The sequence below is a fragment of the Aplysia californica genome, unplaced genomic scaffold, assembly GCF_000002075.1.
Source record: "Aplysia californica isolate F4 #8 unplaced genomic scaffold, AplCal3.0 scaffold00529, whole genome shotgun sequence".
Taxonomy (NCBI): domain Eukaryota; kingdom Metazoa; phylum Mollusca; class Gastropoda; order Aplysiida; family Aplysiidae; genus Aplysia; species Aplysia californica.
In genome coordinates this window covers 181,659-205,644 of record NW_004797799.1, presented here as the reverse complement: position 1 = coordinate 205,644, position 23,986 = coordinate 181,659, and the positions used below count along the sequence as shown (strand labels likewise).

General features: G+C 40.8%; 1 protein-coding gene across 1 annotated transcript in view; it reads right to left on the bottom strand.

Moving 5' to 3' along the window:
- LOC101850834 (histone-lysine N-methyltransferase SUV39H2) overlaps positions 1-16,930 on the bottom strand; it is a 33,378-nt gene extending 16,448 nt beyond the window's left edge. Inside the window, exon 1 of the mRNA XM_005106361.3 lies at positions 16,850-16,930. The gene's annotated coding sequence lies outside the window, so the exon portion shown is untranslated. The remainder of the gene's footprint in view (positions 1-16,849) is intronic.
- Between the last annotated feature and the right edge of the window lie 7,056 nt (positions 16,931-23,986).

Here is a 23,986-nt window from a genome sequence, read left to right as displayed (position 1 = left end):
GCCTTTAACTTTAACTGTACAAGTCCAAGTAGATCTAGATCTAGATCTCTAGACTACTAAATCTAGATATCTAGATCTAGAACGGAAGAAGTCGAAAGTAGGCCTACATTCTCAACTTTCTGATTTCCTTGCCATTCTTTCTTAGACAGGATTGAGTTGAAATACCCTGATGCTACCTTCAGATCTAGATCTAAGTACAGGCAGCATGAGCAATTGGCGCTTTTTCGGTATTTCCCACCTCGAAATTGTTATTCGCCCCAAAAGTAGGGGGGCCTCAGGGGGGCTGACCTAATAAAAATACTATTTTCCGAACGCTCGGGAAAATAAACTTTAACTCTATTTCTCCTTTAACAGTTTCCGTTTTCGAGATTTTTCGGTTCTTTGCGAGATTCAGGCGTCATCTTTCATTCTGCCATTCTGCGAGGACTGGGAAGAAGCATTTTTTGCATCGAATTCAATTTCTAGCGAGTAAGAGATTTTTATATGTCTGAATATTCAGATCCTTCAGTTGTGGTTGGGGCAACGTTTGTTACCGGACTATACCTCATTTGAAAATGCCTTCAAAGGTACTGTGAGAAAACAAGACTGATCGACCTTGGCAGTAGCCTATTTTGCATTTAGTCACCCAGCAAAAATTAAAATCCTTAATGTAAACAAAAAAATCCCTCCACGCCACCTTACACACACACGCACTCACTCACACACAAGGGCGACTCCATTCGCAATTATATTATTATCAACGGTAAATTTTTACTTTCACTCCCGCACACAGATGCACTGCTTCAGGGGTCAAACTGCAGTACTGTTTGCTGCAGATCACAAATAAAGCCACTAAATCTGTCGCAAATCAATTATTTTCAAGAAAATTTCTAATCTAACTAAAATATCAAATTATGGGTTAAAAGAGGGGGGTATGCCCTCTGTAACCCCCCAGATTTTCTTTTACCTCAGCCCCCCCTGGAACCCCCCGATTGGTCCAAAGCACGTCTATCTCGATTGTTGTTGTTCTTAGCGATCCAGTAGCATCTGAGCGTTAACTCTTCTGCATGATGCCATTCGGTAATAGCTGCATGTCTGTTCTAATTGTTGTCTTGAGGAGTAGAGGCAATTAGATATGTGGGGTAGCTTGGGAAGAAAACATCCCTTTAAATCAGTTAGTTTTCTGCAGAAGAACAGATGATGTTCCACTGTCTCTGAGGGGTAGTCACAGGGTTGGTGATTTTTTTGATTTTTTAAATACAAATTTAAAAAATCAAATTTTTAAATTTATTTTTCAAATGTCGACAGTTTGGGATTTTTTGTGGCTAAAATTATGTTCTTTTAGTGCAAAATGCATTGTCTTTATTTTAACTAATTAATTTAAGCAACTGCAAAAGAAAGCCTTAATCTGCTATATCAGTGAATTATGGCTACAGACAAAAAATGAAGAAAATGTCAGTCTAAAACGAAGGGGGGAGGGGGTAATTATGCATAGATAAACTTGCATTTTATTACAGTGTGTGTGTGCGCGCTTGTGTTTGTCTAAAAAAAAATAAAAAATGCTGATTTCAATTATGAAAAAAAGTAAATTGAATACTGTATTATTTTACTACTTACAGTGACAGGGGGGAAGCAGACTTTTAAGCATGATTATATTAGTTTACTAAACCTTATATCTGTTTTATAAAACCAAGGAAAGGAATTCTGAATGTTTAAAGATGTAAAAACAATACATTTTTAAAATTTTATATTTAAAATCAAGTTGATTTAAAATTTTAAAAATCAACTGATTTAAACTGACCTGATTTAAATCAACCCAACCCTGGTTTTCAATTATGAAAAAAAAAGAAAAGAAAATTGAACACTGTATGTATGTATGTAGTATAGGGTTTTACGGCGCTCGCAACTGCTAAGGTCATATGAGCGCGCGAAACACAAGTTGTTTACTTTCGCAAAAGTTCACAGCACGATTGGTCAACTAATTGACTTTAAAATACTAAAATGTTAAAATATTAAAATTCAGTGTAAATATATTTGTGATTTAAAACAACTCTTATATTATAGGTAACAATTAAAATTTTAAATAGTACGTTTTCATTTTTCATTTTACAACTTGCCATAAAGGCCAATGGCCTTTATAAAATTCAAAATTCTGCTGGGAATGACAGAAAAAATATCTTGCAATTTCTTGCATTTATAATATTTCCTTCGGATCTCTCCAAAGTCTAGACATTCGGTTAAGATGTGTCTAATGGTACAATCTGTGTCGCATCCGACACAGAACGGCTTCTCGTCTCCCTGTAGGAGGTATTTGTGGGTCAGGGCCGTTATTCCGATGCGCAATAGAGTAAAAATGACTTCGTCTCTTCTGGAGAGGTCCGAAGGATTTCGCTGTTCTAGTTTGGGTTTTATTTCATATAGTTTATTATTTTTCTGGTTTTCTCAGTGGCTCTCCCTCAGACTGGAGGTATACTTTTTGACTTTATTTCTAATGTCAGTCTGTGGGAGAGTGTTTGTCATTGATCCCAGCAGAAGGGATGAAGCTTTCTTCGCCAGGTCGTCTACCTGCTCGTTTCCTCGGATGCCCACATGGCTGGGTATTCATGCGAACATAATGTTTTTTCCTGTTTCGGATAGTGTATGAATTTTCTGTTGTAGCCTAACTATTTTTGGATGTAAGAGTGTGTAGTTTGTGAGTGAGGTGATGCAAGACAGAGAGTCAGAAAGGATAAGGAAAGATTTGTTAGGAGAATTTTCTACAGAGTCCAGTGCCATGTCGATGGCAGTGGCCTCCGCAGTGAAAATGGAGGCTTCAGGATGGAGTCTCCTCTGGTGTGTATTGTTGGGAGATAAGGCTGCGGCGCCCACTTCATTGTCTTTTCTGGAGCCGTCCGTGAAGATGAGCTCCGCACCGGGGTATCTATCTATTAGTTTTTTGTATTCTGCTTAAAAAGTTTCGGTGTTTGTGCTTTCTTTGTTGTGTGTGGTCAGCTGTAAGTCTATTTTTGCCTTGGTGAGGTGCCATGGAGGGAGGTCGGGGAAAAGAATTTGTTGGATGTCTTGTTTGGAGAAGTGTAAGTTCTTGAGGTCCTCAAGGATTTTGAGGCCGAAGGGTTTGATGAGTTTTTAGTTGTTTTGGAATTTGTTTATGGTTTCTGGGTTTGTTTTAAAAATGCTGTTGTGCGCTGGATTTTCCGGTGTTGAGCTCTGTTTAAGTGGTATGTTGGCCTCGGCCTGGAGGCTCTCCACCGGAGAAGTGCGGAAAGCCCCCAGAGCGAGGCGGAGTCCTTGGTTTTGTATTGGATCTAGTATTTTTAAGACGTGTGGTTTTGCCGATCTGTAGACTTGACAGCCATAGTCAAGCCTGGACCGGACAAGGGAGATGTACAAGTGGAGAAGGTGTTTTGAGTCCCCGCCCCACTCCGGATTCGATAGAATTTTCAGAGCGTTTAACGCTTTCTGGCACCTCACACGAAGGTCTTTGATGTGTGGTATGAATGTGAGTTTTTTTGTTGTCGAAAATGACACCGAGGAAACGAGCTTGGTCCTGGACGGGAATCCTTTCCCCGTATAGTGTCAAATCCGGCTGCAGCACACATCTGCCTGTTCGGCAGAAGTGTACTGCAACGTCTTTGACGGGGAGAACTTGAAACCGTTATTGTTTGCCCACGTTTGCAGCTGCCTTTCCATAGATCTCAAATGAGGATTTTTCGAACGGCAGCATATCAAAAGGTCGTCAATGTATAACGAGCTGTCTATGCTGTTTTGGAGGGTTTTCACTGGAATTTATTTTAATTTCAAATAGGAGAGGAGAAAGGATGCTACCCTGGGAGACTCCTTCCTCCTGTTGGTGGGGGTCTGAAAGGGAGGATCCGACACGAACCTGGAAGGAACGGTTCTTCAGGAAGTTGCCAATGAAGGCAGGGAGGTGACCGCGTATGCCGAGTGCGTGCAGGTCTCGAAGAATGCCGTACTTCCAGGTTGTGTCGAAGGCTTTTTCTAGGTAAAAAAAGATGGCAATCATGTGGCCTCTTTCAGCGAACGTCTCGTGTATAAAGGTCTCCAGGCGGACCAGGTGATCCAGAGTGGATCGAGTTTTCTTGAATCCGCACTGGAGACCGCTCAGCAAGCCCGTCGTTTCCAGAAACCACATGAGTCGCCTGTGAATCATTTTTTTAATCAGTTTGCAGAGACAGCTCGTTAGAGCTATAGGTCTGTAATTGGATGGGTGTGTGTGGTCTTTGTTTGGTTTGGGTATTGGAATGACAGTGGCAAGACGCCAAGACTCCGGAAAGGAGTGCGACCGCCACATGTCGTTGTATATGTGTAGTAGGAATGTGAGTGTTTCTGAAGGTAAGTGTCTAATGATCTTGTTGTGGATGTCATTCGGTCCCGGGGCTGTATCGCCCAGGTCCGAGATGCACGATGTTAGTTCATCTATTGTGAGGTCTGCGTTGTAGGTTTCAGTGTTGTTTGAGTGGAAGTTTAGGTGTTGTTTTTCTTTGTTAGTTTTGATGTTTTGAAAAGTGGTGTTGTAGTTTGCTTGGGATGAGTTTTTGGTGAGAGATGTAGCCATTGTGTTTGCGATGTCTAATTGTGTTTCAGCTGTGGTTCCATCTGGCCTCTGGACGTGCCGAATGGTGTCTGTGCGTCTACCTAAGAATTTTTTAAAGCAATTTTTAAAACTTGGTTGAGTGGTGTCTGGCTGTTGATTTTGGAATGATTGTCTTTTGCTCTCCCTGAGGCATCTACGTGCCACAGCTCGAGCCTTTAAATAATTAATCTTGTTTTCTACGGTGGTGTTGTTGACTCAAGATCTGGGACTAGGTCAGGGGTACAAAATGTGAGGTCAAGGGATGAAGTGCCATAAGTAGCTGTTTCTGTAAGTTGGGGATTTATCATTTAAGAGACAGATGTTATTTTGAAATAAAAAGTTTTCTATTATTTTTCCTTTCTGGTCGGTAGGTTTGTCTCCCCAAAGGAGGCTGTGGGCATTGAAATCACCTAGTAAAATAAAGGGTTTTGGGAGCTGAGCCTTTAAGTCATTTAGTTGGGTTATTTTAAATTGAATACTGTATTATTTTACAGTGACAGGGGGGGAAGCAGACTTTTAAGCATGATTATATTACACGGCGTACAGACAGCGCTCTTTTAGTTGGATCGGCGATGGAGTGACCGGGTCACGGCGGGCCGGTCACCCAGAGGTCACTAACCCGCCCTCCCGCTACCTGCGTCGGTAGTCGGTGAAATGAATTTTTCAACACATGTTTTATCGTCTTACACAAACAAAAAATATCATACGTGAACACAAGTTTGTTCTTTAGAGAAAGCAACTAAACCTCTTTATTGGTACGAAATAGCAATACCATGGCTGCTCACGTTTTTGAGTTAGATGCTCTTAAAATGTATGTCTATTTATAGTTAGTCAAAACAACAAACACATATTGAATGGCTAATAACTTATAAGCCTAACGATAATTATTTACAAAACTTCCACGCAAGACAGGAAAATGTGTTTAGAAATTGACTCACTCAAAATTTTGTTTCCAGCACGAACATGGAACTTGTCATGAGCATGATAGCCAAAACGCTTCCCTGCATTCATGACTTTTTGTATCCAATGGATTGTGTATCCTCCTGAATAATGATATACTGACGTATCTTCAATATACAGCACCGATTTCTTTTCACAAAATGAACACGTACAGAATAAAACTATAAATTTATATAATTTTTCTTTCTAAACATATCCAGCAGCACGCAATGAGGGGGCTATTTGCAGGAGATGTGACACAAAAAATAAAACGCATTATGTCTATCTGGTTTGAGATCCTTCGTGCTCTGGCTTCCAGTTTTGAGATCTCTTGGTGGCTGCTTTCTGTGTCCTGTTCTCCTAAAAGCCCGAGAGCAAACATGTGTTGTTGTATGTGTGGAATACAGTGTTGCTATGATATGTGTGGCTTTGGGATAACTTTGTGGGGAAATAGCGTCTGAATGCGGACATGTAATTGTCGATTGCTACGGAGATTTCTGGAAGTGAAAATTGTTTGACGGTTTCAGATGTGATATTGCAGTGTGAACATGGCTAAATCTTTCATTGAGAAGATTGAATATTGCTTCCAGTCCACTTGCCTCCTCAATTTTTGCAGTTTCGGGGGAGTATTTTCTTGTTTCTGTATAAATTGTGTTTGTTAGTTCCTTACATACATGGGGATGGGGTGAGGTATGCTTGGGGTGTTTTACGATGTTAGCTTGAAATGGATCTTTGTATGCAGCCACCTAAGCGGTACCGACAAAATGGAGAAGGAATTCACATTTATGCTATTGTCAAACGCACACCACATGTTCCTACTGGTGTCAACTGCTTTTTTGCGGCATGAATTGACGTGACATAACACCATATCTCCGTTTGATAGTTGAAATCGCGGTAAAACACTTGACACAAATGTTAGCGGAATACGACTGTTCATTTTCGTCCCTCACATCAATCCCATAAACCAAGAGAATATCTCCTGCCATTGTCTTACATAATCAGGGCTTTCTGTACTTGTTTTGTTTGACAGTTAAATTTAAACGCCAACACACACGACCAAGTTCATTCAGAGACTATGCCTCTCATATGTGTGACTGGCCCATTGCATTTTAACGATTTTTACTTAGGGGCACAATTCACTAACTGATTTCCAGTCACCGCAAAGTGCTGGAAAAACAAAATTCACATCATTAGAAAATATGATTTGATGGCTATCACACCGCGCAAACAGAAATAAAGACCATCGTTCCATTCTCGAATGATTTGTAATTAAATTTGAAGAGATAACATTATTAACGGCGCTTCCGATCACATAACACTCACAATTTAAAACTGTTATTATTCCCAAACGAATCAATGAAAACTGTTGAAACTTTCACAAGATATCAAGAAGACGTAGACGAAGCGGAATTGGTGAAGAAATAGGTTCTGTGGGTAGAGTGAGCATCATTTTACGGCTCAAGAAATTAGGGGAAGAAACGCGTTCTGATAAGGACAAGATAGGACAGCACTGTGCACGAGTTGACCCCGGTCAATCCCCGACTTGACGCGTGAAATTGCAGGTCACCTGCCGCTAATTTATGGCCTACCGCGGGGGGCCCGGACTAACTAAAAGATCGCTGAGACGGAATTTCGGACGCCGTGATTAGTCTACTAAACCTTACATTAATTATCTGTTTTATAAAACCAAGGAAAGGAATTCTGAATGTTTAAATATGTAAAAACAGAATACATTTATAAAAAAAAGTTATTTAAATCACTGATTTTCATTTTAAAAATCAAGTTGATTAAAATTTTAAAAATCAACTGATTGAAATCAACCCAGCTCTGATTTCAATTATGAAAAAACAAGTAAATTGAATACTGTATTATTTTACAGTGAAAGGGGGGAAAGCAGACTTTTAAGCATGATTTTATATTAGTCTACTAAACCTCTGTTTTATGAAACCAAGGAAAGGAATTCTGAATGTTGAAATATGTAAAAACTGAATAAAAATAAATTTAAAAAAAAAAAGTGATTTAAATCACTGATTTTTATTTTAAAAATCAAGTTGATTTATATTTAAAAAATCAACAGATATAAATCAACCCAACCCTGGGTAGTCACATAGTGGGCAGGCAGCAGACTGCTTTACTCCAATTCGGTTGAGATGTACATGTTGTGTTCTAAGTTGGAAGATTATGGGATTGATTTCCCCTCAACTCATTGATTGGATCTTTGACCAGTGGTTTATTCATGTGGCCATACATCTTCCTTCCTGTCGTACCTGTGGCCCAATCATTCATCCACTCTTCCTTGAGGTTTGACTTGATCATTCGGCAGCAGATGGTGTAATTTGTAGGAATTTCAGGCTCAGGGAGGCTAGCTCCTTTCTTTGCCAGAGCATCAGCTCTTTCATTTCCCGGTATCCCAGTGTGGGCAGGAATCCATTGTAGGACTACTCTGACGTGGTGCCTACTTATCAAATTATGTAGACTCCAACTCCAAATCAAGTGCAATATATATCTTTGTTCACATAAGTCCCACTCTCAAATGTCTCTAGTGTTGAAAGGTTGTCTGTAAAGATAACGATGTCTGTGGTAGCAAGTGGGTCAGTGTCAAACAAGTAGTTGATGTAGTTTGCTGTGTTGGTGATAGCCTGTTGTTCGGCAATGAAATTGGAGCAGAAGGACCCTCTGGAGATAAAGACCTCTTTTTTTTTGTTTTGCCCATGACCCATATCCAGCGTTGATTGTTGCCTTAAAGGCAAATCCATCAGTGTATGAGTGGATCCATGTTGGTGGATAGGAATTAATTGTTTCAAGGGCAGAATGTTTTAGTGCTACAGGATATGTGGGTTTTTTTTGTCCAAAAGTGTTTTCCTAATTTCTGGCTTTGCTATGGTGAGATGTGGTGGGAGAGTTGAGGGAACTCTTTCCAGAGGTTCTCTTCTTTCAGGGAGGTGATGTTTTTCTTGGAAATTGAGTCAAGTACAGATTTTGTATTTTTTAGTCTTTGATTAGGTTTTCACTTGTCAACAAGGACTCTATTAGGGTGGTCATTTTCTAGCCTTTTAGATCTTTCATATACTTCTAAAGCTGCCCGTTTTCTTCGAGTTTCTAATGGCTCAATATTTGTGTGGATTTCACAGGCCACTGGCGGTGAGCTTTGTAGTTTTACTGCAAATGTTTTGTAGAACAAGATTATAATAAAAAACAGCTCTGGTTCCTAAATAGAGGCCACTCAAGGTGTTCTTTTCTGATCTCCAGTTGGTACTGGCTAGTCGTTTGATGAGATTAAATCTCTTCATAGCCTTCTTCCTAAGGTTGTTGGTGTGTTGCTTCAGGTTGAGCTTGCTGTCAAGTTGTACTCTAAGATACACTGGGTTATTCTCCTTTTTCAAGTTGGTACCATCTGTTTTGAGAGGGATTTCTGCATTTGCAAGGTTATAGCTTCTCGTAAAAACAGAGTAGACTGTTTTTTCGCAATTTACTTTTCATCTTCCATAAACGGCAATAGGTTCCTAGGGAATTTAGATAATCTTGTAGTCTTCGCCTGCTTATTGTCGAGTTTCCAGTGTGCCAAAGGACCAGGTCATCAGCAAAAAGGGCTTTTTCTGTTTCGAGAACATCTGAAACATCATTGAGGAAGACAAGGAATAAGGTACAGCTGATAGAAGATCCCTGTGGGAGTCCTTCCCCCAGTACTGCTTTTGAAGATAGGGTTTCATCCATCTGGGTCTGGATAAGTCTATCTGTAAGGAATGATTTAATCCAGGAGTACATGTTTCCCTTGACTCCCATGTTCTGCAGTTTTAAGAGTAGTCCTTTCCTCCACACTCTATCATAGGCTTGTTGGAGATCCACAAACACAGCTGTTGTCTGTTCCCCTCTTTGAAATCCATCAATGATTTTCTGTGTAAGCCTGAAGAGCTGGTCTTCTGTCCTGCCTTTTGACCTGAACCCTGCTTGACACTGTGATATCAGACCTGAAGACTCAAGCCACCAAAAAAGACAAGAATTGAGGATTTTTTCACAGAGCTTGCCGATACAGGACGTGAGTGATATTGGGCGGTAGTTTTTAGGGTCATTGGCCTTCTTTCCTTTCATTAAGATTGGGTTTATAGTTACAGTAGCTAGTTTCCATGCTTTAGGCAGATTTCCCTCAGTCCATGTTCTGTTATAGAGCTTAAGAAGTAGCAATTTGGCTATTTCACCAAGGTTTTGTAGCATCTCATTGTGTACTTTATCAGGACCTGGGCTTTTTCGCTTCTTCAGTTTCTTGATTGCACAGTCCAACTCTCGCTTAGTTAATAAGAAGTCCTGGAAGATACTCGGTGTCATCAAATCTCTCTTTTCCTTTCAGAACACCCCGTAGACCCCTGTCCAGGTCATTCCTTTTGCTGCTCTTGTTAATGGAGGCAAAATGTTTATTGAAGTGTTCGGCATTTTTTAACTCGCTGGTGAGAACTTCGGTTTCTGTGTGTAGTGGTTTGGGGTTTTCTTTCCTTTTTTCACCAATGAGGTTATTTAGAAGTGTCCAAGCTTCACGTCCACCTTGACGTAAATTGAGTCCCTCACACTTCTGCGTCCAGGCTTCCTTCTTAGATTCCTTGGTGACAAGTTTAGCCTCTGCTACGGCCTTTTTGTATCTAATTTTCTTGTCCATGATTTTTTAGATCTTTCTCATATATTCATGTCTGGCATCATTTTTAGTTTTTGTAGCTTTCTGCAAGCGCTTGTTCCAAAAGGGTTTATAGTTGGTTCTGCTCCCCCCTGTGGGATACTATTCTTTGCAGCATCTAAGATGGTGGAGGTGAGATCATATTAAGAGCGTCTATACTTTTATTGTCTAAATCATCCACTTTAACGGTGTCCTCAGCTGTTTTTCTGAAGAGATCCCAGTTTGCCTTCTTGAAGTTCCAACGGGTTCTTCTTTTCCTTTGTCTGTGTTTCAGTATACTGATTTTGGGACGATGGTCACTAGATATACAGTCTAGCACCTCTTCACTGCAATTGTTGTGTAAATCAGCAGACCAGGGTGAGATCTGGTCTGTGGAGGGTCCCATGTCTCCTATGAAGAAGGATGAGGTTAGAGGACAGACATATTTCTTCAATCCTCTTACCTGTGTTGTTTTGGTCAGCATAGCCCCAAAGGGGCGAGTGTCCATTAAGGTCACCAGCTATGACCGTCTTCTTAACGATAGTACTCAGTTCCATGAAGTTCAGAGTGTTACTTGGGGGACAATAGATGTTGTAAAGTATGAGCTTGCTGTTGCCATACCACAGGGTGACTTTATGTGCGTCTGTGGGGAGCTCTACTTCACCCTGGATGTCATTTCTGATATAGGTTATAATCCCTTGGCAACCTTCACATTTACATGGATAAGGGGTATACCCAGTGATGTTTTATGTCACAGGATGAATGGAGAGTTTCCTGTAATAGAGCAATGTGGACTTTCCTTTCATACAAAATTGTCCCCAATTGTGTTTTCTTCTTGTCCAGGCCAGACATTTGCCTGAAGAATATTGAAGTCTATAAGCTTCTCTTTTCCGTTACCAGTTGTAGGGGGTGTTTTCTTCTTGTTTTTCCATTTTCTCTGCTTTCTGATTTTCTTTTTCTTCCAATAACCATCCACCAGGCCAGCTTGGTTGCCCACTAAGACCTGGGGGAGACCTTGATTACCGAGGCGGCGTCTCAGCTCGTATGGGATTCTATCATTTGTGAATAGCATCTAAAACTGGTGGTTCTGTGATTTTCCTTCCATCCCGGGGTAGGAGATAAAGCAGTGGCTGTAGGTGCAATGCCACAAACAAAAACCCAACTCCATCACAGTGAGATTGTAAGAAAAATGAAAGGGTATGTTGGTGTCTGTTGTATTATATTGAGAAGTAAGTTTGAGGAGATAAAGAAGAGAAAGACGCTATTAAGAGCATAGTTGCTGTGTGTTGCTAAAATACAAAAATTATAATATAATATATTAAATAATAATAATACTAATTAGTAATAGTAATAATAATACCAATTGGAAGCTAGATTCCCCCCCCCCCCCCTTCCTCCCAGAGCAACCAAGTCCTCTCATCCGAGAGATGGGGGCAGGGGAAGGCATGGCAGATCCCAGAGGGTTAATGTCAACAAGCAAGACGCAAATGGTCTCTGCACCTTCTCCGCAGTCAAGGGCTCTCCGATAAGTGCATGCTTAATAATGTATGTAGCTGGGTATTCCCTACATAAAGTCACATCCAGCACAGCGCTGACAATGAACCTCTGCTTTCCACCCCACCAATACCCGTCCCAACTCCAGGTCATAGAAAGGTTGTTGATGGAGAGAGGAGAAAAGAAAAGTTAATAAATATAATAAAGTAAAACAATAAAAACAATAGAAAGATAAGAAAGAGTAAGAAACATAGTAAAGTAATATATATGTCTCTTTTCGGGGACACCCCTTGACCCGTTAGCTTCCTCTTTTTCTTTTCCTATTCGAAGAGTACTAATCCCCCCCACCACGAAGAGGTGGGTCTATCTCGATTAAGAACAATCAAATATTTCAAAAAACTATTAATTTGCACGGAAATGAAGTTGATCTTCGTGTTCAGCGTACCAATATTTAGTAGAAAATGGACAACTGGTAGTTAAGTGTGAGACGGGAGGGAAAGTAAAAAAATACCTTATAAATCTGTATGGGCAAGTGATACTTGCGGGCGTCCTCTTGACCCTTTTTCTTTTTCTTTTTGAAATAAATGATAATAAATTCTGTGGAGTTTTGTTTGTGAACTTTGCAAAATCGTTCGTGTGTGATGGCCACGCTTTCTGCAGATCGTCATATGGTTCTGCGCCATCTTAAGATCGCGCTGATCGGCAAATGGCGCTTGACAGAGATCTTTTGACCCTACCAACGATTAGGCCAACTTCCGGTTCTAAACGATTACTTTTTGATGCACGTGCCGATAGGCCTATGGAGGGATAGCCAATCAAACCTAGAAATCTAATTGTGAACGAAGTATATACAGACCCGGTAACCGAGAACCAAGTCACGAAGTATACAGACCAGGTAGGGGAACTCTTTTGTGATTTCAGGAAGTTTCAGCCCCCAGACCCGGTAGAAATCTAGTGTGTGTGTGCGTGAGAGAGAGAGAGAGAGAGAGAGAGAGAGAGAGAGAGAGAGAGAGAGAGAGAGAGAGAGAGAGAGAGAGAGAGAGAGAGGAGCTAGCAAAATGTAATGACATGCCCCAGTTGGCAGGAGGGAACGAGAGAAAGATAGAGTGTGAAATAGGTGGGGACAAAGGTCTCAAAGGAAGACAAGAGACAAACAAAGAAAAAGAGAAGGCGAGCGATACACATCATACAGAGAGAGAGAGAGAGAGAGAGAGAAATATAGAGAGGGTGACTGCTCGATTGAAATTATGACATTGTTCTTTTCTTCAAATTGCGTCTTGCGATTCCTCCAACCCCAAAACGGAGGAGAAACGATCGTTCATCTGCAATCTTCATTTAGATCTAGGCTAGCTGCGAAACTAGATCAAAGATTTATGTCTGTCTGCCTAGATCTAGAAGAACCCAGGTCTACCCTGAGCCAAGAGGGCTCAGAAACTCTCCGAAATCATAAAAGAGTTCCCCTACCGGGTCTGTATATTTTGGGTATTTTTTTACTTTCCCTCCCGTCTCACACTCAGCTACCAGTTGTCTAATTTCTACTAAATATTGATGAGCTGAACGCGAATATCAACTTCATTTCCGTCGCAAATTAATAGTTTTTGAAATATTTGATTGTTTTTAACCGAGATCCACATGCTTTGGACCAATCGGGGGGTTCCAGGGGGGCCTGCCCCACTGGGGTAAAAGAAAATCTGGGGGGTTCCAGGGGGGCCTGCCCCACTGGGGTAAAAGAAAATCTGGGGGGTTACAGGGGGGCATGCCCCCCTGTTTTTACCCATAATTTGATATTTTACAGTTAGATTTGAAATTGTCTTGAAAATAATTGATTTGCGACAGTTTTAGTGGCTTTATGTGTGATTTGCAGCAAACATTACTGCAGTTTGACCCCTGAAACAGTGCATATGTGTGCGGGAGTGAAAGTAAAAATTTACCATATTTTGTGACTTTGTTCCCGATTACCAGGTCTGTATACACTCCCAATTGTAAAAAATCAAACGAAGTGACTATTTCTCCGAACGTTCGGAGAAATAGTGCCGATCTTTATTTCTCCGAACGGTTTCCGGCTTCCGGTCTCGTGATTTTTTGCCTATTTATTGCGAGAGTTCGGCGCCAACTTTCATTCTGCCTCTGGTCTGGGAAGGAACACGTACCGCATGGCAAGCCCGCCTACAGACAACCTTCAGTAGTAACACCCACCACACACCCACCACCATCATGCACATGTACACACACTAACTAAACATAACTAGTGGGCAACTTTTGAACGTATGACAAGCTGAACTGTGGATGGAGAGACAGTGTGAGTGAAAGCGGGTGAAAGGAAGAATGTGCGAGTGTATCCACAGGCGACAGCAACTACAAGACGACGACACCGACCACCCCTGGCCTGGTCCACAGCTCATGAACAAAAGGAATGCAGCACAGGCGGTGTTTTGCCTATATTATTGTCCATGGTTCGCAGGGAACAAGTGAGATTTTCTTTGTGTGTGCCTGGAGGGATGGGGTGGGGTATGAAAGTCATGCGGACGGGGATGAGCCGCGGGAGAGAACACGGGAATTGAATGAAAGAGTGAAACTGAAAGAGACGAACGACTCATGCGTCCTGGAGTGAATGGATCCTGTGTTTCTATTTTTGTATACTTTGAACTGTTACTGAATAAAGGCTGAAATAAAGCCCGAAAAACAAACAAACACACACACACACACACTCCTCACTCTCCACTTACTACCACACACAGACACACTCAAACACGCACATACACACATACACACACACACAGGAGCAAATTTTTGGGTCTATATCTATTTCAATTTTCAACAGCTAGTCTAGATGACATTTTTAGATGAGTGTAAAAACGTGAAAAAGAAAGGTTTCACAACAGAAAGAAATAAAAATTAGAACATCCCATAAACAACAAAAAACATTAACAAATAAGGGCGTGTGTCCACCTGTCCGAAAAAGATTGGCAGTTTTAACCCTAAATGTGCGTAATTTTTAAAAAAGTACAGGATATTACATGTAAATTATGGAATCACACACATTAAGGGGCTTGCCAGTGTCAGTACATTGGTCGCAGCAGTGTCAAACGCAGATGCCAGTTCTATGTGTCGTTTAACCCTCCGTAGATCTAGATCTAGACAGCACGCGAGTGAACACAACACATTACGTTTAAGAGCAGCACCCTTCATAGGCAACACGTCATATCTATAGCGAAAAACTGTTTGGAATTGTAGCATTTTTTAATATAAATATTTACGGCGGACATTTTTTGGACCGATTGAACCATGTTGTATACGAACAATCTTTGGTAGGCCCATACTATGATTATAGATCTATATAATATCCGAAATTTGCGGGAAAGGATGATATTTCAGAGTGTTCGGAGAAATAGTGCCCAGCTTTATTTTCCCGAACGTTCGGAGAAATAGTGCCGGCCAAAATCAAATTATGGTCAAATTCAGGGGGGCATGCCCCCATGTTTTTGTTAGGTGTGGTCTACAAGTCAAATTTTACTGCTCATTTTGTAGGCAAGATCTACTCAACTGATAAAACATCGATGCCGTGCACTTCAATCAGTATCCATATCCAGTAGTCTTTGCATTGTGATTTAGTGCTCTAGATCTAACAGCAATAATTGGGCACTTTTTCAGTAGTTCCCACCCCACAATTTTTATTCACGGGTTTAGGCCCCAAGAGTAGGGGGGTTTCAGGGGGGCTTGCCCCATGACCTAACTTGATATAAAAGCCAAAGGTGGGGGATTTCAGGGGGGGCATGCCCCCCTGAATTTTACCACCATTTAATGTTTTGCGGTTGTTAGGTTTTATATCTTAGCTCGCTGCGAATCAAACGTATAAATCTAGATGAAGGTCAGGCTCAAATAAGGGGGGTGGGAACTACCGAAAAAGCACCAATAATTGTACAGGAGTGCCTAGGCCTAGACTAGGGCCTACCGAAAATGGAGTGTCTACGTACACGGTAACCAGGCACCTAGTCTCAGTATCTACGTACACACGATAACTGGAATGAAAATAAATCAATATATTTTGTCCTGTGCTCCCACTTGCTGAAAAAAAGAAAGTCATACAGGCGCTTTTTTTGGTAGTTCCAACCCCCCTTATTTGAGCCTGACCTACATCTAGATCTAGATCTTAGGTCAGGGGGGGGGCAAGCCCCCCTACTCTTGGGGCCAAAAATGGCGAATAACAATTGCGCCGTAATACTTGACAAGCGTCTTGTCAAGCTCGCCATCGTGACCTGTCAGTGAATCTGTGCATGTGCATCACATTGTGAGTACCGGATGGGGTCAATAAAATTCATTCAAAGTCTGTGCGCTGCGAAGTGTAGGGCTCCGGAATGGGGGGAATTATTGATTTTTTTTTAAAAAAAGGTACTGTCGGGGGAGGGGTGGGGATGGCTACACCGGTTACGTGACACTGAGACTACGACTACGTGCCCGGTTGCCTGTTACCGTGTTAGCCGTGTACGTAGATATTGAGGCTACATGCCCGGTTACCGTGTACATGACACTGAGACTAGGCCTATGTGACCGGTTGCCGGTTACCGTGTACGTAGACACTCCGTACCGAAAAAGCACCCTGCAATCTTCCAATGCCAATGTGCTAGTGCTAGATCTAGATTCTAGATCTAGATCTACATCATGTAGGCCCTAGACCTAGACTTTAGGGGCCTAGACTTTAGATCATCTAATCTAGATTCCAGCTTACCTTGTGAATTCACCTCTGAATCTGATGGTATTAAAAAATTTTGGGCTCGGTTTGAATTTTTGGGGTGTAGTAGTAGATCTAGAGATCTAGATCTAGAATCTAGATCTAGAATCTAGTAGTAGTGTAAGGATTTTACACACTAACAACAGAACAGAGCACCCAAAAAAGGCCTCCTAAGGTTGGTTAGCCTACTACCTTAAACTTACTACTCTACTCTACCCTTACATTAATACCCGAATCCAGCAAATATGAATAAAACGTGGTAAAACGTAGAATCAACATCTGGGAACATGAAGTAATCTTGACAATTTTGCATGATTGTTGTGAGATTCCGAAGTCGGAGTGGTCCGTGTTTCGCGCCGATCTTGTCAACCACAAGTTGATTTCTTGGTTCAGTCAATCAAAACTTTGTTTTATTTTGCTAACATCAGATCGTAAGAAGCATAGTAATATCTTTCTACATAAAACCACAAACCTTGAACGAGTACACTCCACACACGGAGGCACAAAAAATCAAAACGAGCCAGGCCAGATGGCAGATGCTGAGATGAGAGGCGCACGAGAAGGAAGAGAATCGCAAAACGCAGGCAACATTCAACAAGTGTTGAGATGTATCGATACTTTCCTCTGGATAATCGGTTACCATTTTTATATTATACCCTAGGCTATGAGGGTGATAAATCTGCTAGTTTTAAGCACCCCTCCCCCCCCTCCCCCAAATTTAAAAAAATGATATTCCCTAATATATAATGAAAAATTGTCGTGTTCTCAAATACAGGAAAATGCATATTTGTATGTATTTAATGTTTTGCTTTTGTTAATATGATCTTTTTCGAAGGCAGTGCTCATAATTGCAAGGTCTGTCCCCTTTCCTAAGCCAGGCTGTTATATGCTTAAGTTTTAGTAGGAAACCTCTATTCTATGTCAGCTGCGTTAATATTATCAACTAGTTGCTAAATATGTTTTAGTTAGAAATATGTTTTGAAGATTTTTACTGGAAATAGAATTATTTTGTCCTTTTCTTACCTTTATCAGCCGTTTTCTCAAAATGCTATTTTCACGCACATATTATCCCATTTTTCTGCTTTGTTTCTAATTCAATGTTAATGTAACTTTCACATGATGTTAACGACAACTACATATATATATATATATATATATATATATATATATATATATATATATATATATATATATATATATATATATGTATATGTAGTTCTAAAAAATGGTCTAAGGAATTTTCATTTCATTTGTAGTTTTTGAGAAATGGCCTGGGTTTATATATATATATTAGTCGATAGCCTCCAGGTGCCCCACCACCGCTTAAATATAATGGTTCAGAAAGTTAGACTAAAACAAAATACTTTGTTGGCTTCTTCTTTTCTTAAATTCTAAATTCCGTCCTTTCAGTCATGTTCTAATAGGATGATATACATGCGCATGGACGCATGCCAATTTGTCACAGGCCCACCCCGCCTGCACTTACGTGCCCTGCATTATGGAAGTTATTAGTGACACTCTCAAAAAGAGAAAATGAATGATTGATTGATTGTACGAATTGAATTTTTTTTTCAATTGTTTTTAAGGAAACAACATTCATTGTAGAAATTTTGATGAGAAATTTGATTTGATTTGCTTTCAAAAAGGAAGAAATATTGAACAACACAAACTGAATTGACATTTTAGGGGGACTATCTCTACCTCATCAATTTGAAGATGGAGAATTAAAAAATTTAAGTTACAACTATGTACAGTGTTTTTAGTGCTGTATTTATGACAACCTATTGGGCCTGTGACAAACTGGGCAGCCCCCCATGCGCATGTGAAAATCAAATTAAAGATAGGCCTAGATCTACATATAGATCTACAACATATAATGTTCGTGAGTTCAACTGAAACGTCCTGGCCTGCCTGTAGTCCTGAGGAAATGTTTTTAAAAAAATAACTATTATATATTAAATTTCCTACAGTATGATTTACATATAGATCTACAGTATATAACCAAAGAACTGTTTTCAAAACTGGACGGAGCCACAATTACAAAAGACGTCTCTGAAAACCCGAAAAACGAGCCTTAACAGAAAGAGGTGTTAGAAAAGCGTGTGTGTATGAGTTTGGGGTGGGGTAAATGGAACCAAGCTTACAGACCTAGTGAATTAATCTTTTTTCCTTAAATTCGACAGTTTTGTAGTATGACATGATCCCAAGAAAGTTTTGTTGTTCTAAAGGTCTTTTTATGTAGAAAATCTACCCACTATCATACGGTCCATCTTTTTTGCTATTTTTTCTCGCTGAGATCTGGAACCATCGGCGGATATTCTTGATACAAACAATTTAGCATTTGCGATGTAATGTAAGTTTTATTTACACCACATAGAATCTATTCGTCTGTCGAACTCAAAGTCTATCTAAACTCAAGTAGCAACTAATTTTTTTCGTAATCCTTACTTTTGTGGTAAGGCCTAGCCCAATGATTATAAATACCGTACTACGGTCTCTGGCCCAGCCGCCTAGCCAAGACTTGGCTTGCCTAGCCTAGGCCAAGAAACCCAACCGAGAAAAGAACCCAACCAAAGATTCAAAATAGCATCTTTGATTCGATACCATGCAGATCTGGGCTACTTTTCGAATACGATACTTTTAATTCGAGCTCGCATAGAAACTTTCTACGAGTTCGAGCTTTTCGCCTACTTCCGATTATTATTTCTGTGACAATTCGATTGATACACATACCAGGAATAAAAATTATAAATTTAAAAAGCTACATTAGGCATACATAATTTCGTGACAGACAGATATTTCGAAAGATCAGAGAAAAAAACTCCCAGAAAACAAACAACTAAACTAAACTTTATATTCGATTTCGTATTTTCGAAATCGTTGATTTGCAGGTTGCCTCGCATTTCATAATTAGCGCCCTTTTTTGCCTAGCCAGGAGAGCAGATGAAACCGAGATTGTGGTCATATTGTACTATCTTCTCCACCCCCACCCCCCTCCCTTTCCACTCTCTCTCTCTCTCTCTCTCTCTCTCTCTCTCTCTCTCTCTCTCTCTCTCTCTCTCTCTCTCTCTCTCTCTCTCTCTCTCCCTCTCTCTCTCTATCTCTCTCTCTCTCTCTCTCTCTCTCTGCATACGTTTTTACTACTCTCTCACAAGATCAGGAGCAAGTAGTAGGCTTATTCAACAATACACTGTCCGCTTTTGGTACGAAGGCTTCTGTTTTCTTGTTCAGATTACACAGGGACGAGCTTAGCTATTATAATTGCTTCACAGTAATTCTTATCATATTAAATATGTTCTCTCCCTAAATATTCTCTTTAATTTTATCTCTTCATTTTACCATCATTTTACTATGCTCATCTTTCGAGTTTACAAGCAATACAGTCTCAACTCCGTATTCGTGGAAAAGTTTATTTCATCATTTGTTGCTCCTAGATCAAATAACTTAATCGGGAGTGTGCAATTTACCGGCTGTATAACGTATTGTTAAACTGCGTTGTCAGTAAGGCAACAACTTTTTGTGATGCTTTGACAACATTGGATAACCCAATGTGGCATATCAAACAGGCCCATCACAAAGATCTTTTATATAATCTAGATCACGTTCGTCTTTTGGTTCAAGAAACAGGAAGTTATGTATTCTCTCCTGGCAGGCACGACCACTGCTAAGTCGTCACAAAATATTACAGAGGCTATATCACTTTACATTTAGGGACTGTCGTTTAGCCATACTAGTACACAATTAATTAAAAGAAAAAGAACAGTACCATAATAAAATTGCTTTTCACAATAGCTCTTGGTCTCACAATCGTGGTAACTGGAGAGAGCTTGTTGGCGGCCAAATTTCAACTTTTAATATATTTTATATTTAAAAGGAATAATATAAGGAGGGTTATGGTATAATTACAGCTGTTGTTTTGGTAATTATTTTATGGCACTCTCAACTGTATACGGAAATATGAGCGCGTGAGACACATTAAACATTATCAGTTTGGTAGGAATGGATTTTGAATTTTGCCCTGGTGGCGGCTGAAGCCTGCACTTATCGATATTTGGCCACCAAGGGATCTTAAACGTGCACAACTTGCACACAGGACCTCCGAGATTTTTCACCCTTACCCGAGAAGACTAGTACCTACCGTCAGATCAGGGGTGTGGCTGAAAGACGGCATTAATTTAAAAAAGAGCTTAAAAAGTCACGTCATGCCCAGAGGGAGAGAGAGAGAGAGAGAGAGAGAGAGAGAGAGAGAGAGAGAGAGAGAGAGAGAGAGAGAGAGAGAGAGAGAGAGAGAGAGAAGCAGGCGACAGAATATCGTTAGATTTAGAGAGCAGGAAAGGGGATGAATAGAAAACAGTTTAGAGGAGGAAATGTTCCCGTTGCTGTCAGATTTTGAACCAGGGTACTATTGAATGAGAAGTGAAAACCGTACCCCTAGACCACGAGAGCCCCCTTTGTCTTGGTTTGATGAAACTAAATACTGTAGAAAAGACTCGAGAGGCACTTATAACTTTCAACTTTCGATTGTAACTTTGACATTACCCGAGTGTTATAATATGTAGCTGTTATATCAAGTTGTATTTCTCTTCATAATACATCCTCCATTTTTACTATGTTAATGATCTGTGATGTGACAGTGATGTCGCACACATTACCTTACCCCACCCCCGCCCCCTAAAGTAAATGTATTATTAATATCAAACAACAAGGAATAGGAAAGTGAAGTTTTAGCAACAATGAATTTCAAGTAAAATTCTGAAATGATGTCTCTTGTGAGTGATGCATATATTTAGAACTTGATGCACCAGTATGCCCATGGAAGACAGGTCATTTACCATGACCAGAGTAGCGAAACAATGGACTTTCGGCTGTACGTTCTTAAGCTACTCTGAGCGTATAGACTTTAGGCTAACGGCTTTAACTTATGGATTTTGCACGCTTATGCTACTAGTTTTGTAAGTCGTCAGTCGTTGCAAGGCCGTGGTGGAGAAAGTATGTGTGTAAAATCTCTGCTTGTGTCTCTGTACAAAGGGAAGACAAGACAACATTTAGGGAAACATTATTGTGTTTGAATTATTTTACCTCACAGTTAAACAGAAACAACCAAGGACACAACAGGAACAACAATCAAAGCATCGTGTCGTCACAGCTTCAAAGTAATTCAAGTCAGTCTTGCAGTGACATTGCTTTTTTTAAATGGGGAGTTTGGTGGTTGAGGTGCCCTTAGCGAGGATCTCAGAATTCCATTCAACTTGGACAAACTTAGCCTACAGTATATTTTGTTCTTTGTTTAGACTGGCTGACATCATCTTCTCATCCCTCATTTTGGCTTTGCAATACGGGGTGTCCATTACAGCGGGTTAGGCCGATCGAAAACAATGTTTTCTGAGTTGGCGAATCGGGCCTACACGCCGATCCCATCTGTAATAAGGGGTGCCCACTAGCACCGGGTCGGATCGGGTCGATTTGATAGTCGGGGCTAGCCAAATTTAGGACGCAAAGCGGCCATTGTGGCACAAACCGATCAACTCGGTCGATGACCTTCAAAAACAGACGTGTTTGTTTTCAGGCCTGCAAGTCGCGCGATTGGGTGGTTTGCAGCCCATCACAAGGCGGAGCCATGTGTCCATGGTGACACTGCGATGTAAAGGTCGGGTTTTTCCGCGCGACATAACTGACAACATGAACAATAGAGTCCATCGACTTAAAGAAGATAATAGAAAGTTATCGACGTGACCCATGTTTATGAGATGCCAGGTTGCCGCAGCACTGCGACAGGGAACTGCGGAAAAGAGCCCTGGAAGCAGTGGCGGTGGGTGGACCAAGATTTGGGTGGGGCTTAGGTTTCTTCCACTTCTTTACCACCAAAAAGCAAGCAATAAGAACAAAAAGGGATGATTTTTCTATACTCACGGCGAGCCACGGCATTTTGAGAACCATTCAAACGAGAAGAGTCACCTTTGTCTTCCATCTCTTTGTTCTTAGTTAAATTTAAGCTCTTCTGGATGGTTGGGACGAAGCCGTTTCACCTCCAAATTTCTCTAATTAGTTTTTATCTGAAGAAAAAATTGCCTCAAAAGTGGTTTGATGTAATTAATAACTGTTAAATCTCAGCGGCGCAAACACACAGCACCCCAAACACATACCGTCTATGAGGTGGATTGGGTTGTGTTGTTGCGGAAAATAGAACGCGCCTAACAAAGGCCCAATGGGCGCATAGTTATCTGTGTCACTGGGGGGAAAGTGTGTCGTAAACTTTCACCCCATTGTCAGGGCTGGGAGAGCGTGAGCCCTCTGTGCAGTGTTATTTTTTTAACGTCTTCTACCTTTTTACAAGAAGAGTTTCATTAAAGACGGGCGTGGGAACCGGCTTATTCTTTCTGAGCCCTAACGACATTCGATTGGCTGTTAGGTTACTATAGTTGTAAGCGGTGACAACAATGATTGGACAAACGGGAAAGCCGCCAAGCTGATAACTGTGTGTTCATTGCGCGCGATCATAACGGTTTCAACTGCTTATTTCGTTATTTTAGAAACTTTCATTAACTAAGGGATAGAGTTGGGGTGCGGACGGGGTGGGGGTGAGGGGCTCAAGCCCGTAATCCCTTCACTACCCACCGCCACTGCCTGGAAGCCATTGAGGCGTAAACAGGATGCCCACTACGAATGGGATCGACCAATCAGCCCGATCGCCCGACTCGATCGCCTAAAAAACAAGCGTGTTTGTTTTCAGTTTCGGGCGATCGAGTCTTGCGATCGGCCCGATCCAGCCGTAGTGGGCACCCCGTTTAAAGGTTTCTCTACTTTACCTTCCAGGTCGTCGGGTACAATCGCGGCGAGGTTGTAATGTGCGTTGAAATCACTAGAAAATGACCCGAACCGACCAGACACGACCTGATCGCGCTAAAATGCACACCCTATAGTGATCACCCTGTATAAGAACACAAGAACTGCACTTTATGAATTAAGTTCCGAAAGTTCCAATGATAGTTCATCAGTCATTACTAACAGACTTTATTAGGAAAGAACGGAAAACTCCCAGAGAGTAAAGGAAGTGTCTCGGCAGATTTATTTACCTTGAATGTAGGTTTCATTACCGTTGAGGTTGGGTTTTGTAACATACAATGAATGAACATCTATCTAGGTTCTTCTTCCTACCACTCCCCCCCCCCACCCCCTCAACAAGTACAAAAATGTACTCCTTTATGTATTTAATTGTCCTCTGGAGATGACGGGAAACAACTTTTGTTCCTAGACGTGTCTTTATTATCACCGAAGTTACTTCCCCTACCCAGTACACGAATAGGCCACAATGTTACGAGTTTGCCCAGGTCGACTTGACCTACTTGAGCAAGCACAGAAAAACATCAAGCTCATGTTTTAAAGAAAACACTTCTGTCTTTAGAGCAAAGATGAGGCGTCATTACGAATAGCGCATGGCTATTATGTATAGTTTCACCAAGTTTGGTCAGTCGGGCAAAGGGCATGATTTCAACTCACTGCATAACTAATGTACTATGTATGTAGCCCAAAATACTCACCCCTGCCTAAACTATTTTACAATATAGTATAATATAATATAATATAATATAATATAATAATATAATCTGTT